Source organism: Lycorma delicatula, chromosome 4 (genome assembly GCF_047948215.1).
Source record: "Lycorma delicatula isolate Av1 chromosome 4, ASM4794821v1, whole genome shotgun sequence".
NCBI lineage: Eukaryota > Metazoa > Arthropoda > Insecta > Hemiptera > Fulgoridae > Lycorma > Lycorma delicatula.
The window spans coordinates 203979033-203995749 of record NC_134458.1 but is presented as its reverse complement, the minus strand read 5'-3'; the positions used below and the strand labels follow the sequence as shown (position 1 = coordinate 203995749).

Sequence of the window (16717 nt, the reverse complement as noted above, 5' to 3'; positions counted from 1 at the left end):
GACTCGATGTTTATGCTTTTCCCGTTTAACAATGCTTGTGGTGTGTACATTGTTTGATTTTTGTGACCATCAGTCAGAATTTTCGGAACCTGTCTTGTACATAAAACTGTAAGAAATCCTTTTTTAATTTTTGTAACTTCTGAAAACTACATGGAAAGAATACTAATTTCAAAACGTCCGTTTTCTGGAAGTGTTAAATATACGTATTTGTTAATCAAGATTACCGGTCTCAATTTTCGGTGTCTTTTCTTCGTAATGAACATTCTTACAGCCTTCCTTAAACTTATGAAGTCTACTTTTATTTATACAATACCGTAGAACCATAAAGTTTTCATTTTTATGTCAAATTTTGATATTGTTAAGACTTTGCATTGAGGAATCATAAATCATAAGACTCCCACGCCCGGCGAGATTTTTTTGTTAAATAACTGCATGACTTAGTGAAGCTATTGGCATGCGTTTTCTACAGCTCACTTTTTCGATCAAATTTTCTGAGCAACCGACTCTAATTTTTTTACACCAAGATGTTGTTTTATTGCATAAGGTTCTTTCTCTCCGGCAAATTCCATTTTATATCTTTTTACGTTGTGTAAGCCTTAAGTTATTTAAATTAAACCATGATAGATCTTGAAATAAACTGACAATCTCCGAAACTCTTCTTTATCTTCGACTGAAATTGTAAGGAGAAAAATACTTTTTCTGATTATTGATTTATTAAAATGTGGCTTTAATGGTCCATGGTGTGAAGAGGTGATTGTGGTATGTTCGAAGATGCCTTTTTTCTCTCTTTCTATTAGTCAGAGAGTGTTAAAAAAATATTCGTTCTATAAATTTTGATCACGGTAGGTTTGATTTGTTAATACGCACTTTATTCTTTATAATCTACATTCTCACTTAGGTTTTGGTTCTATCTGTTATAATATTAAACGTTGGTCTTTTTAAAATATTGTTAATAAAACCTACTTTTTTCTGATTTAAAACATAATTTATTCTAGTGTATTTCAACCTACCTCAATATTATGGGTTTTCTTCCTAACACATTCACTTTTATTGGTTTCTTATTGTACACGTTTGAACCATAAAACGTTACACTTCAAACAGATATGCAAAAATTTCTTTCTATTTCCAATTCCCAAGTCGGTGTTTGAGTCTTAATAGATTACTTTTCTGTTGAAACGATCCTGCTTTTTTATATTCTGTTTTACGCTGTAATTTACTGTATTTTTTTATTACGTACGTAGCAAAATTCTTTGTCTTTTGATAAATTTCCTTCGTAATTTTAATTTAAGTTTGATGTATATTCTCTGGATTATTTATTTAAATGAAATATTAGATTATTTTTCTCTTAGGATAAAATTTTGATTCCAGTCATTATTTGTTTGAGGCCTTTCGAAAGGATAATTACAAAACGGTGTAAATTGTACCTATTTAAACTATACAAGTTATCCACTCAAACCTTATAAATAATAACATTTTAATAATTATCTGTATTAAATAGTAATTATATCGATATATACAGAGTGTTTCTAAAATGGTGGGCTGGCTATACTTTATCGGATTCTACTTTTAAAACTAAAAAAAAAATATATTTAGGAAAAATGCCAATTTATCCTTTCTCTTCTTGTCCGCCAACTTGTTATTTTTATATCAAAATTTATATCTCGAGTTCGGATGGAGGAATTACGTTAATATTTGTTAAGCGTCTTTGTAATAAAATTATCAAAAAATCAGGACTTAAATACCTTCGCAAATTACAAAATGGCGGCCATGTTTATTTTTCAACCTGTTACATCTCCGTAAATATAAGTTTTATCAAAATTTATGTTATTCGCTAAAATATTAAACCTTTTATTTTAAACAAAACGACATTTTATTTTATTTTTAAATCCGTTAAGAAATAGCAAAGTTATAGCAGAAAATTGATGTAATTTTTTGTCTGTTTTCATGTCCAACACTTTACGTTCAATTCAGTTAAATATTAATTGTTTTTATTTATTATTAATTCTAGTATTATAAATTAGTATCAAATTACCTATTAATTTTCTCACAATAAAATTTAACATTACTTTTAATAAAACAATTGATATTAATTTTCAACTTTTTAACATTAATTTTAACTTAATTTTTAACACGACTATTACTGCTGATCATGTTAACATTGTAAAAATTGAAGCTTCTTTCAACAGGAATAGTGTTTAAAACTATCACAACCAGCGTATCTGGAGCGACGAGAATCCTCATGGTACCTTCCAAAGTAGCCGTCAACAAAGATCTTCCCTGTACATATGGGCAGGTATTTTTAATGACTATATTTTGGGTCCTTTCATTCTAACAAATCATTTAAATGGAGAAAATTATGTTCCTCATTTGACCAAAAATCTTCCAAATTTTTTGGAAGACCTACCTCTACAATTTAGAGGAAATATGTGGATACACCACGATGGAGCTCCAGCACATTTCAGTCAGTTGGTATCAGATTTCCTGCATGAAACTCTCCATGCAAAATGATTAGGCCGCGGAGGATCAGTGCCCTGGCCTACCCGATCACCTACTTAAACCCTCTTGACCTGTGGAACCATTTGAAACATATTTTTTATTCAAATCCAATACTCAACATTGAGGATCTTCAACAAAGGATCCAAAATGGATTTCAAGAAATTAGGAATACTCCCGGAATTTTTTAATGGGTAAGACAATCTCTCGGAAAAAGACTGGAGTCTTGTGTGATTTCTAATGGTGGATAATTTGAACATCTCATAACTTTTAACAATTATTGTTAACTGTTTAGTAAACAAAAAAACTATACCTAATGTTCTTCAACAATTAACGTAAGATTATTGAAGGTAGTTGTTTTATTTTTTTAATTATTAGGTCTATTATTGTGAAAAAATTATATAATTTGATATTGATTTACAATACTAGAATTAACAATAAATAAAAACAATTAATATTTAATCGAATTGAACGTAAAGTGGAGGACATGAAAACAGACACAAAATTACATCAATTTTCTGCCACAACTCAGCTATTTGTTAACCGATTTAAAAAAATAAAATAAAAATAAATAACATAGATTTTTATAAAACTAATTTTTACGGAGATATAATTGATGCGAATTCTTAAATTTTAAAACTCATTTGCAGTGATATACCGTAAGTCAGCGTTTCTTTGAATTTTATAATAAATCACTCTTTGAATTTTGAGCAGTGATGGATAATGGGGTTTTTGCACTGAAAATAGAACATTTCGTATACATTACCAATTTCAACATCATACCTTCGCGAAACTGGATTTTTTGCGGTGGCTGCTTTGAAGACAAATAGATCTCGGTTAAATATAGAAAAAGAACTCAGACTTTCCATTTCTAATAGTAATCCTTCGGAAATCTTTGCTCTGCAAGACAGGCCCAAGGGGTTCGCTAATAATTATTAAACTTGTTTTTAATTTATTATTAATAAGTTAATTATTAATACAGCGTGCAGTACCGATACAATCCTATTTATAAGTGTATTATATCAGTATAATTGTATTTTATTATTTTTTATGTCAGAATGTATTTTGTTTTGCTTTGCTTTCAGTAAATTAATAAATTTTTTATTAATATTTTCTTTTCGATATGCTCGCGCCTACATTTAGTGTTACCAGGCGCCCTCCCCCCCACGTATCGGGGCGCGTCCCACAGGTTGAGAAACACTACTGTAAGTAGTATAATTCTATTTTGATAGAAATATAGAAGTTGTTTTGTTAATAACACGAATACACGTCGGGTGTTACAGTATGTAACAAAAAACCTGTCTTTATTCTTAGTAAATAATTTTCGTTTTCACTCGATAACCAGCTTGATTTAAAAAAAAAAAATCTTTATTCTTTTATTATTCAATTATTGTGCAAACAACCCACGTACATATTTATTTTCAGAGTGAGTAATCAATGTTTCGCTCTCACTCGTTACTTCATGGGTGATTCAGCTTACTTTAGCTGTAAATTTCAGCTGTCAGTGCTGTATAAAATTAATTACCTCATAATTATCCCACTGTTGAATTTAATTATTTTTTTCTTTCATTTCATCTTATAAATTTCTACTTATTTCTTTATGCAATATTTTAGTTTCTTAAAAATTAAGTGATTCGAAGTAAGTTATTATTTTGTTGATAGATTTAAATTGAAACTCCACTGTAAAGGGTTAAAAAAGGGCTTCCGTATTTTTTTTTTTTTTGAGTAAAATGAAATAAATCCATCTGATTCATTAAAAAATCTAAAATCTTTAACTAAAATATTATTAATGAACTATATTATTATTAATATACTATTATTATTAATAACTATAATATTAACGAATGGTATTTGTATTTTATCCGATCGACCCTTCAATTTATTGATTTTGAATTAAATAATATTTTATCGTTTCATCTAAATTATATTTCTAAGGTACTCACACTTTTTACATGATTATTTCCAAAATAAAGGAAAGGGCACAAACATAATTAAAAAACGGCATCGCCGATTTTTTTTAAAAACCTGCTTCATCTCAGTTGAATGTGTTAGGCTTGCTGTGTGTTACTGGTTATTGTTTGAAAATTTATCAACTGATAAACTATATATATGCAATTAATACATACGATATATATCGGAAACACAGGTTAGAAAATGGTTCGTTAGCGAGTCTCAGCTCGCGAAACATTTAGTTCTACTTTTTGCTCCCTCTATGAAATTAAACTGCATTAAAAATCTTGAGGTACAAATAAAAAGGGTAAATTTGGTGTTAATCTGGTATTAATCTAAGAAATAAAAGCGGTCCCAGACCTCTATCTCACTCAGATTTTAAGAAAAACAGGTTAGAACACGAAAACGTTTTGTCGGAAAATACACTTTTTAGGTTTGGAATAAAATAATTTTGTTAATTTACCGATAAACAAATAAAAATTTATAATTAATTTTGTAAAGAATTTAATTCTAAGAAAACTGATTGATGTAAATAACGTCTATTAAAATTAAACACCGATTTGAGAATTTCAAATTTAATTAAAAACAAAACACACAAACTGGTTCGGAAAAATGATACGATTTTAAACATAACAATTTACATACAAATGCCAAAAATTATAAAAATAAATTTGAAAGACATTCTTCTAAAACATGTTAAAAAATTGTATTTTTTCAGAGGTTGGCAATAACAGCTGATCGACAGTTAAGTTTAGTTTTTCCATTATAATGATTACCAAAATAAGATTCTCATCAATATTTCCAGTTTTCAAATAAAAACATTTTTGATTTTGGGGCTCCTTACTCTGTACTTTACTCTGGGACAATTTAGTAGAATCTTTATTATAAAGAAGTGATGCTTAACAAATAATAACGTATAATTTTTATGATAGTAATAAAAAACTTTTTTCTTATTTTGGATCTGGAGTATATTATGTGGGCCAAACTATACTTTCATTTTAATGTGACCAAGAAAAATTAAAATTAAAAAAAGATTAGAAGATTTAGATCCCAAAAAAAAATTTATATTTTTTAGAGGTGGGGAATAAATTATAAAACATATTTATAAAAATATTCACGTGCAGGTGAATATAACGAATTTACTTAAGTAATGTTTTTTTTAAAAATCGAACTCCTCCCCTTCCAATAAAAGCTAAAACAAGAACGTAAACATTTTCAAATGTTTTCTGTGTTTAAAGTATGGGGTTAATAATTTTCGAAAATCATATCATATGATTTTGGAAAATCATATTCTTTGATAGTCTTATATATGATGTATAAATTACCTAAACATTTTTTTAAATATTAAAAGGGAAGGGAAATTTTGTAGGTAACAAATTTGCCAAAGTAAAGTTTTTTTTTAAATACCTCTGAAGAAAATCGAAATTTGGTTTTTGCGATATACCCCCACTCCTTGAACGAATTTTGAAAAGTAAAATTGATATGAACAATGCTTTATTTATAGAAATATTCGAGCAAAATTTGAAGAAAGTCAGTTTGGTCAATCCTGAGTCTTAAGGCCAAAAGCAGTGCGATACACATATGTAGCACGCAAATAGATGTGTATTTTTACCGTAGAGAACTAATTGGACCCTAAAATGTAAAAAATTGCAAAAAAAACTTGTCCATTGTTTACATGATCACAATACTTTACTTTCCTCTTTAATATACCTATTCTAGCTATATTCGCCGGGAAAGTAATAATAACTGCAGACTACATTTATTTATTGCATAGATATAATACATTTTAAGCGCGTTTTTGCATGTCATTTTAAGTTTTTCCATATGAAAAATGTATAATTTTCATCACTATGATACTTAATTCGTTGTTTATGCCCTACTACTGACATTGGGTTCTTACCGATCTGAAAAAACATAGTCGATTATAAAATTATTATTCATATCCTGTCCTCCGATATCGTATAGGAATTTTTGTAGCCTATCGTAGATATTAATTTTTTTTTCAATAAGTTTAAATTCGCAACGCATGAGTGTTTCGTATACATTAACTCGCCACAACCTATACTACATGTATTATGTATACGTACGACGGGAACCAAGCATTGCTTTTAATTACAACTGGTTATTTAACTAAAGCTTTGTAAGTTACTGTACTCGGTTAGGGCATGCGAATTAAACGCCGTCGCAACGTTCTAATCATAGTGTAGTAATTACAAGCTGATACCCAATTACAGTTGCCAGTTTAAAAAAAAAATTATTTGTTTATAACTCGTCAGATCTTAAAAGCGTAAACTCATAAATATACAGTAGTTCTACTTAGGTGTCTGAAGTAGTTTTACCACTGCTAATATTATAGTGAATAGGATAGGAATAGCGTACCTCGACAGGACGTCGCCGCTCTAGCAATCCATTCTCACCCTACCCGTCAATTGAGCTTTCTAAATTTTAACGAGTCGTATTAATTTATTAATTAACGTTCGTAACTGCAGGAGACCCACTTATAATTACCGTACTTTTTTTTGATGAGAAATGAATTTTATAGCGAGTGACAAATAAGATTAATATGCAGTGTTCAATTCTTTTGAACATCGATTATAATTAAATATAAATTTTGTTTATTGGATAGAGCTAATTATGAGTTAATAAATGTTGAATGTAATGACTTATTCGTGGTTGGTTTTTTCTTTAACATTTTGCTTTTGTTTGAAAATAATTGTTTACAATATTTTAAAGTAAATTATATTTATTTAAAAGTTAAATATACTAATTATAATTGTTCTCTGATTAAACTATAAACCTAACCAAAAGGACGGAGACGGCTACCATAGAGGATTATTCCGCCGTATCTTATTCTCTCCTACCGGATTAGGCATACTGTCGAAAACAGAATGGTTTATTTTCATTGAAAAATCTTTTCCTTTGCAATTTAAAATCATCGGTTATAGATGGGTCTCTGGGCGTATAACTAGATGTACACCTGAAATTCTTTACAATAAAATAGGTATAGGAACTATATTTTGTTTCTCTGGTACAATTTATTATGAACCTTATTATAAATCCTGTATTCTTTATAACTGTTTTGCAAACACTTTATGAGCTTCTTGTACGTTATTTCTTCAAGCTTATTCACAAACTTTTATTAATGTGATTGAGACTTATCTTTTGGCATAATATCGGGGTACTGCCATTCCGTGGTTACAGACGCACAAACTCCTAATGATATTGTCAGTATCAAAAAGGGTAGGTTTATTCTTGAATAATACGTACAGAAAGATTCACTCGCATAAAATGTGGGTTTTAGGTTATAATGGTCAGTGTGTTACTTTCTTTTCTTAAAAGGTTTTGTCGTGCACTGGGAAATGTGACCTTTAATTACATTAATAATTGTTGTTATTTGAGTATATCTCATCAATTTTCTTGTGTACTTGACAAAAAAAAAAAATCATCAGAATTATTAATTTATATTCTGTTATAATATTTAATTTACACAGTTGTTACTACGAGTAATTATTGTGGTCATTCGAATATTTACATTGTCCTGTCTTCTTGAATGAAAAAGGTGATTGTATTTTTATGCGATAATATTAATAGTATTGGTTCGCTACAATTCTTTGAATATTAATTAAATTTATTTTTGTATTATAGAAATAAAATTAATCGGTCACCATAAAAATTCATTTTTATGGTGACCGATTGAATTTTGAGGACATTTACTCTCAATAAAAACTGTACACTATAAATTTTATGTGAAAGTTAGTTATGCTGGTATGATTTAGTTCTTACAAATTATTTAAATGCCTTTCAAATTATTTATTATTGTTATAATTGTTTGAAAAGTTTGCATTTTACTTTTACTATTATTATTTACGTACATAAATACTTTATTGTTCATTTTTTTGTACGTGTTTATATATCCTTTACTATACACGTTTATATTACGTAATTACTTTTTATGCCTCTATTATTTCGACTTAGTTTATTATTGTTGTAAATTATAGACCCCGACAGGGTAGTCTTATTCTTTAAAGACTTTGGGGGTTGGCATCCTCACGGCCCTAGCCTCTGCAGCCTTTCTTACGACTTCACCCAGAGCTGCAGAACACTTTACACTATACTCATACATTACACTATACAAATTATGACATACACCCTTACACAACAACATCCCACACTGTTTCTTCTTACATTACACTCGATGGTGTTGCGACATCTTACGAAACGCAACCTTAATCCAACCTGGAAACTAACGTGCTGTTGGGTGAATGGCTCTACGTAGTGAGTCTTAAACGATGTCCTCTGGGCACTTAGGCAAACCCACTTGTATTTATCTTTAGCACCAGTACGCGTGCGCTCTGCTGGAGTGGTCTGTTATATCGCCAGTACTCGTGGGACCGAGATTTCAAGTCCACAAATAAATGCTATGATGGTGGTCCATCTGAAAAAACCACGAATTTTAGTCTAGTGAAAAGGCCTCGGTCAGCTTTGTCTGATGAGGATAATACGAGGTCTGTAAATAAAGTAATGAGACTAGTTTGTTTTGGCAGCCAAAGTGGCAACACTAAAGTTACTAGTACATATAACATATGGTTATATGAACAGCTGATTTATATTAGATATTAATATTTTTAATCTATTGTTTCCACGTGAGACGTAAACAAACTTTTCGTGAAACGATTGTTTGATGTACGTTACAAAATGAGTGATCTAATTTTGAGCAACGTTATGCAATCAAGTTTTGTGTTAAATTAGGTGAGAATGCTACTGAAACATTTTTAAAATTGAAAAGGGTGTATGGACGTGACGCTCTGTCATAAACCGAAGTTTTTAGGTGTATTAAACCATTTTCAAACTCACCACGTCCCAAAAAAGCAAAACTGAGCAAATCAAAACCATGCTAATTTGTTTCTTCGATAGTAATGGCTTTGTCCATAAGGAGATTTTGCCTACAGGACAGACTGTAAATCGATATTTTTTCCGAGAAATTCTTGAAAGACTGCGGGAAAAGTTGCCCGCGCGAGACCAGCCATCAAAGACAACTGGATGCTGTATCATGACGATGCACCTTGTCACACTGCACTCTCAATTAATTAGTTTTTGGCAAAGAAAAACATTCCTGTAGCTCTTCAACCACCTTAACCATCTGACTTGAGTCCCTGCGACTTTTTCCTGTTCCCGACACTAAAAAAACGCCTCAAAGGACACCGTTTTGGAACAGTGAAAAACATTTTAAAAAATGTAACCGACCATCTGAAGGATATTCCGGTTTCTGAGTTCCAACACTGCTATGAAGATTGGGAAAACCGTTTGAAGCATTGCGTGGCTTCCCAAGGGAACTATCTCGAAGCTTATAGAGTCCGTGTTTAATTGGATTGTAAATAAAAGGTTTTTCTGATCCAGTATCATTACTTTATTTACAGACCTTGTATTATTGCAGAAGAGAGTATACTGAATTTTAAAGAATCAAATCTAAAATATAAGAATATTCGTTTTGTTGTTCTTCGGATTAATCAGGAGGGTGGCTTCCTCCAAAAGGTCTCGCCTTTCGTGATTAAAAAATGTGTAACCGGTTCTATTGATTCTCTGAAGAACATCAGAAAACTACGAGACGAAACGATTCTGATCGGTTCCTGTTACGGCCCAACAATATGGGCGGCATAAACCTAAGTGCGATATGCCACAATACACTAAACACCAGCCGGGGAGTAATTTTTTGCCGCAACCTTCTGGAGATGGACATAAATGAAATTTCTGATGAATTTCGTAACCAGGAAGTTGTGAAGGTGAAAAAAATAAAGAAACGAGAGAATGGAGTGGAAAAACCTACACCTTCCCTTATGTTAACTTTTAATCTTCCGGTACCACCAGAGGGGATTAAAGTAGGTTTGGGTGCAACCTTTCATCCTCAACCCACGACGATGTTTCCAATGCCAAGGGTACGGCCATACCACAACTTCTGGGTTCCAAAACTGCAATTTGCGCTCGATATGCGAAAGAAGGTCACAATGACACCAACTGCCAGGAAGAAGAAAGTGTGCTAACTGTGGTGTAACACATTCAGCTCGATCTCTAGATTGCCTAGGTTTTTAAAGAAGAGAAGGCAGTCCTAAAAATCTGTACCGAGCGAAAGATTTTTTCCCAGCCGCCCGAAGAGAATATAAAATAACACTTCTTAGCTCTCGAAATCTCGTTAAACTAGATGTCTCTTTCGCCGCTGCGACATCAAATAAAGCTCCTGTAAATGCAGGCAACTAACAGTGCGGATCCTACAGTGAGTTGAAAAAAGCTTGTTCAGGTGTTATCTGATCATGTTGCTTCACTTACTGCAACTATTTTTGAGTTAACGAAGATGAATAAGAAGTCGGTAATTACAGCTAGTGAAACTAACACTAGTGGGATCCCTCTGAAAGTTCCTGTCCCTAAAGTTTTACCTCTGCGGACAGAAGTAAATACAGCTGGTGGTAAGTCAACAAATAAGCTCCCTGTTAAGGGACCCCAAACAACCACCTTCTCTGGGATGTCTGCAACTTCCTAGTTTTCTAAATCTCCTCCTCCAACACCATGTTTACTGAAGGATATTGTAGAGGAACTGCCCGACTTCAGGGAATCGGAGTTTTTTTAAATAAAAAGTTCGAAAAATGAAAACCGAATCACCTACAACTCATTTTTCATATATATTTATCTGCCTTTCTGTATCTAACTACCTTTATGAGCATTATTCAGTGGAACATTAGAGGTCTTAGGTCCCGCATTGAAGATGTTAGAGTGTTGATGCACGTACCCGAACCATTTATAATGTGCTTTCAAGAAACGCATCTATTCAAGATGACACATCTACAAGATGCGGTAGCACTCAGAGGCTATACCTGTGAGAGATACGAATGGCTTATAGATAGTAGAAAGACTGGTGGTGTTGCTATTTTCATGCAGAATAAAGTGTCGACTACAAGGCTACAGCTAGCTACCGTCATTCCTGCTGTTGCTGTAAAAATTTCAGTCCCCTTTAAATTGCATATTTGCAATTTGTATCTCTCACCGAACTCTGAGTTCAATACCCTTGAAATATCAAATCTCCTCACGCACATCCCATCGCTGTCTTTACTTCAATGCCCACCATATTTCCTGGGGCTCATCTTTCTGCTCCTCTTGAGGAATTATGATAAACGAAGACTTTGACCTTGTCTACTGAATGATGGATCATACACATTCATGTCCTCATCTTCTGGTGCACTGTCAAACATCGACCTTTCTTTATGCTCATCAAATTTACTCCCTCGTCTTAATTGGTCAGCTTGTGTCTACCTTCACGACAGTGATCACAGACCAATTATTATAACTTTTGATGTCGACTGCGAGGTGAATAAAAGGCTACGGAGATTGATTGTTGAAAAAGCAGATTGGATCGGTTACCATAAAGCATTCCCATCATAGCATTACAGTGATACAGACGCCCTTGACGAACTTACCTCTTTTACGTCTCTGATACTTGAGAATGCTAATAGATGTATCCCACAACCATCGGGAAACCCAAGACGTCTTTCCGTTCCTTGGTGGAATGATGATTAACAATACTCTGTTAGCAATAGACGACAAGAAATGCGAAAATTGAATTGCAGACCTACAAATGAACATCTAGATTTGTACCGTAACGCTAGAGCGGTATGTCGTCGGGTATTCTTGGACGCTAGGAGGAAGTCACGGAGGAAATACTTGGACAACATCTCAAGTACTACTTCCTCGTTTTCTGTGTGGAAAAAGATCCATACAATGTGCGGATCACAAAAACAGTCCATTCTCGGACTCATTCATAAAGGAGAACTCCTTACATCACTTTCTGCAGTGGCAAGTAACTCGGCAGATTCTTTTCGTTTGGTGCATCTCACCTCATCATACAAATGAAAAGAATTCATCATAGAAATGAATTTCAGAGGTAAAAATTACAGATGGAACTACTACCGTTAAACGTTGGTAATTCGGTCGGTGAATTAAACGCTCATTTTCATTCAATGAGTTGTCACACGCACTTAAAAACTCATGTGAAACTTCTCCTGGACCCGACAACATTCGTCTCAGTATGCTCTCACACCTTCCTAATTCGGCGCTACTACACCTATTGTGTATTTTTAATAGTCTATTCTCCTCACATGTTTTCCTCGGTTTGGTTAGAAGCCATTGTCGTACCAATACTTAATTTTTTTTATTTATTTTCCCTACTCCCCTGGGCCGGGCATGCATTAAGCAAAGCTCAGCCCAAGGGTGTATCCTTTTACTCTAAGGAAGCTTCCTCACCCACCGGCAGTAAGTCCGGTACGGGAGTTGAGCTCCCCCGGTCGGATCTTTTGCATCTCTTTTCGCCTGCCTCAAATCCCCAGGACGGAGTAATCGGGCCCCATCCCAGAGACCGGGTCTCGGTCTTAACAGTGCCAGCCTCTAACCGCCGCACGAGGTCACCAGACCCGACTATGTCGTTCCTGAACGGCTGACGGCTGAGTCTCGGTCTTATCAGTTTACGCAATCCTACTTTCCCCCGAAATCTCCACCCGCTCATCGAGACCGGTACAAATAGGCATGCCGGCCACGGATGAGGCTGTCCGGCCAAACCCTACACAGCTACTCAGAAACCCCTCCTTCTTTCTTCAGATTCCTTAACTCTGATGGTTCGTCTCACGAAGCCCTCCACCGCGCCACAGTTATCCTCATTAGCGAGCATAAAATAGATCAATTGGTAAGGACCCAATCCATAGAGGCTTGAAGCCTCTCTATCCACCTCACATTTCCTCCCATTTCAATATTGTGTGTTCCACCGTATCTGTACTATTGCCAAACATACATATTGGTGAGGCCCGCTTACCAAATTTGTGTAAGTACTCATTGAAAGTACCATGTCCCGATAACGCTTCGGCCAAATGATAACCCACCTCTTCATGTTTCCTGTTGAGCCACTTGATTAGATCAACTATGAGCCTTTTGGTCCAGGCAGCCTTGTTACCAATGCTTCATTTGTCCTGCCAGTCTCGAATAATCATATTTTTAGCCTGCTCCTTACCGATTCCCTCAAATCTCTAACAACGCTCTTTAATCAGAAGCTCAATCGGGGGAGTACTTTGTAGAACACATGTTGCCTCATATGAGGTTGTCATATACGCCGCTATAACTCCTAGCAGTGATCTTCGGTGTACAGTTATTAGTTTGGATAAGTTACGTTTAACCTTCATCGTGTTTCCCCATACCGGCGGAGCATAAAGCATAGTGGATGTTATCGTCGACATAATCATTTTTCTTTTTCAAGATCTGGAAGCCACATGTGAAGTCATGAGCATGCTGATTGCTTTTCAGGTTTTCTTAGCTTTACAGCACACTGTCAATACATATTTGCTGAATCTGGAACTCTTATCCAATGTAACCCCCAGATATTTAGCCTTATCAACCACCTTTATGTCGCAGTTTCCTACCTTAAGTTTGATAGGTTCTATCCGTTGTCTGCCGGTTAAAGTGAGTAATTGGTTCTTCTCCGGCGATAGTAACAGTCCACACGATCTCATCCACTCCTCGGTACTTGACAAGGCGTCATTACCCCTTTCAGTAATTTCAGCCTCCGTTTTTCCGCTAATCATGGCAGCCAAGTCATCAGCGTATGCTAAGACTTCTACGTGAGGAGAAAGCCTAAGTCTCAGCACCCCATGAAAAACAACCAACAATAATAGAGGCCCCAAAACGGATCCCTTTTATACTCCCCCAAACATCTAGTGACTTAACTCCCCGTCTTAAGTCCGCAACCGCCCAGTGGTCACAGATACTGACTTATTTGCTTTAGTACACTTGGCTTATGTCTCTGTCTTTTAACGCCTTCATGATATATGTAAACTTTTTTTTTGATACTCTACTCCCCTGGGCCGGTCTGGTTGGTATTACGCCTCCCAGGGGAGTGTCTGCTACACTCTAACGAGCCTTCCCGACTACCGGCTGTATGTCCGGCATGGCAGGTCGGCTCGCCGGTCAGATCTTTTGAGTACTTAATTTTTGCCCTCTTTTCTGACCATGATTTGTCTTGACGTGGTGTCGGGTCTTTTCTCTTTTATTTTATTTAATTTTGCAATTATTCCCCTAACCTAATTTCCCATGGAGTCCCCAGTGGATCCTTGAAGCAGGCACACCTCAGCATGCCGACCCTCACCACTGGGGCTGTCTGCCCTTCCCTATCACTATCCCTAAAAACCTAGTGTCCTCTCATCCGGATCCTTCTGTGATATAATCCCCTTCGCGAAGTCCGCCACCTTTCTCCAATTATTCTCGTTGACCATCATAAATCTAAATACTTCTATTTTTGTTTCTTGTACCTCTATCCCCTGCATCCTCTCTACCCTACTCAATGCCATTAAGTCTATTGGGGGGACCCCAGACAGAACACATTATAAGACCAGGGTATGGTGAAACACAGAATGCTACGGTAGTCACGTCCTACAGAGCAGCATGCAGATTGGTTGTAGGATGAGTCAATTGTAGGGCGTACATACGAAAAGATCAAGAAAGGTGTTTTAGATGTTGGAGCATGGGACATCGCAGGAGTGAGTGTAACGGCCCAGATAGATTGAACCTTTGCTTCAATTGTGGGGACAAAGGTCACAAAATTGCAGATTGTAAAGAGCACAATAGCTGTCTTAACTGCGGGAGCCAGGATCACCGAACAGGGGCTTGGGCATGTTTAAAAAATCAAAATGCTTAGGGCTCTCCTAGTTAATACTAATCGGAGTTCTATGTCATGTGATTTGGTCAGTGAACTGGGGGTGTCACAGAAGACAGATTTGTTGGTGGTTACAGAACCCAACATTTATGTAGCAGCACGAGCGGGCTGGATAGTCGATACAGAAGGGGATGTAGTGGTGAGAGATATCAGTGGGAGAATAGCCTGGAGGAATACGGCGAGATCGAAAGGGATAGTGACAATCGAATCCGACTCTGTACTCGTAATTGCAGTATATATTTCGCCTAATTGTGCGTTGAGTGAATTTGCGAGATGCATGGATACCATACAAAGAATAACTACTAGAAATAGGAAGAAATTCATACTGGTGGGGGATTTTAACTGTAAATCAGTGGTTACAGGGTGTGCTTACACAAATAGAAGAGGTGAAATATTGACGGACACTATGAGCTCTATTGGCGATCATTGTGTCAATGACAGTACCCCCACCTATCAGGCGAGAGGGCACTCGTCGGTTCTGGACCTTACAATCCTGGACAACAGGTGGAGAGGGGGAGCAATGGGATTGGCGAGTATTACCTCACGAAATCGCCAGTGATCATTTAGCGACCAGAATTTGTATTGATGATCCGATGTTTGCTACTATAAAAAGACCGTTACCCCGGAGGTTTACGGCAGAAGAGATAGAAAGAATAGGACATCCACGAGGCTCATAAATATGACTGAATTAACACCGCTGGCGCTGACCAATGTAGTCAAACAAGAGATGGAAAGGGAGGAGAGTAGGAGCAGAAAGAGAAGCTCAGCATATTGGTGGTCAAAGCAAATAGAGACCCTAAGAGATAAGTTACAAAAATCCAGGAGAAAGAAACGACTTAGGATCACAGGTGGACAAGAATATGAGGCAGCGGCCCTTGTATATATTGAAGATAGACGATCATTAAATAGAACACCGGTATCCACGATCTAGTATTCAAATCCATGTAAAAATAAGTGGCTTTACTAGGACTTGAACGCTGGAACTCTCGACTTCCAAATCAGCTGATTTGGGAAGACGCGTTCACCGCTAGACCAACCCGGTGGGTTGATATATGTAAACTTTTTTTTCCCCTTCTCGCCCCGACCGGATATCCATTTAAGTATACGCAGTCGGGGAGAGTGTCCATATACTCAAAGAAGGCGTCTCTTGTAATATCGTACAGCAGGTCCTTGACATGCACCACTGTTCTACGGTCGCCTTTGGTTCTAATGTCAACTTGAAGTTCTTCAGTCCTATTCTTGAGCAGAGAGGAAATTTCACCTGCTTTCTGTGATCCGCTAATTCTGACCTCTAGTTGTTGGCCTCGGCCTTTCCTGATGGATAAGATATCCCCTGCTTCCTCAGCCTTGACTTTATCTTTCACTGTTTTTAAGAGATCCGCGTATGTTTGTCCCGGCGCCTGTAGAGAGACATGGCCTTCTATATCTTGAACAATGCGATTTCCGCCAAGGACGTTCTTCCATTGACCATTCAGTGTCACTGGAAGCAGCTATTTAAAACGCTTTCCTATTCCGCCAGCACCTCGTCGCTATCTT

General features: G+C 35.7%; 1 protein-coding gene across 1 annotated transcript in view; it reads left to right on the top strand.

The window, feature by feature from the left end:
- The window catches only part of LOC142324229 (phosphatase and actin regulator 2), an 878850-nt gene that overhangs the window by 452066 nt on the left and 410067 nt on the right, over positions 1-16717 (top strand). The gene's annotated exons all lie outside the window — the stretch shown is intronic.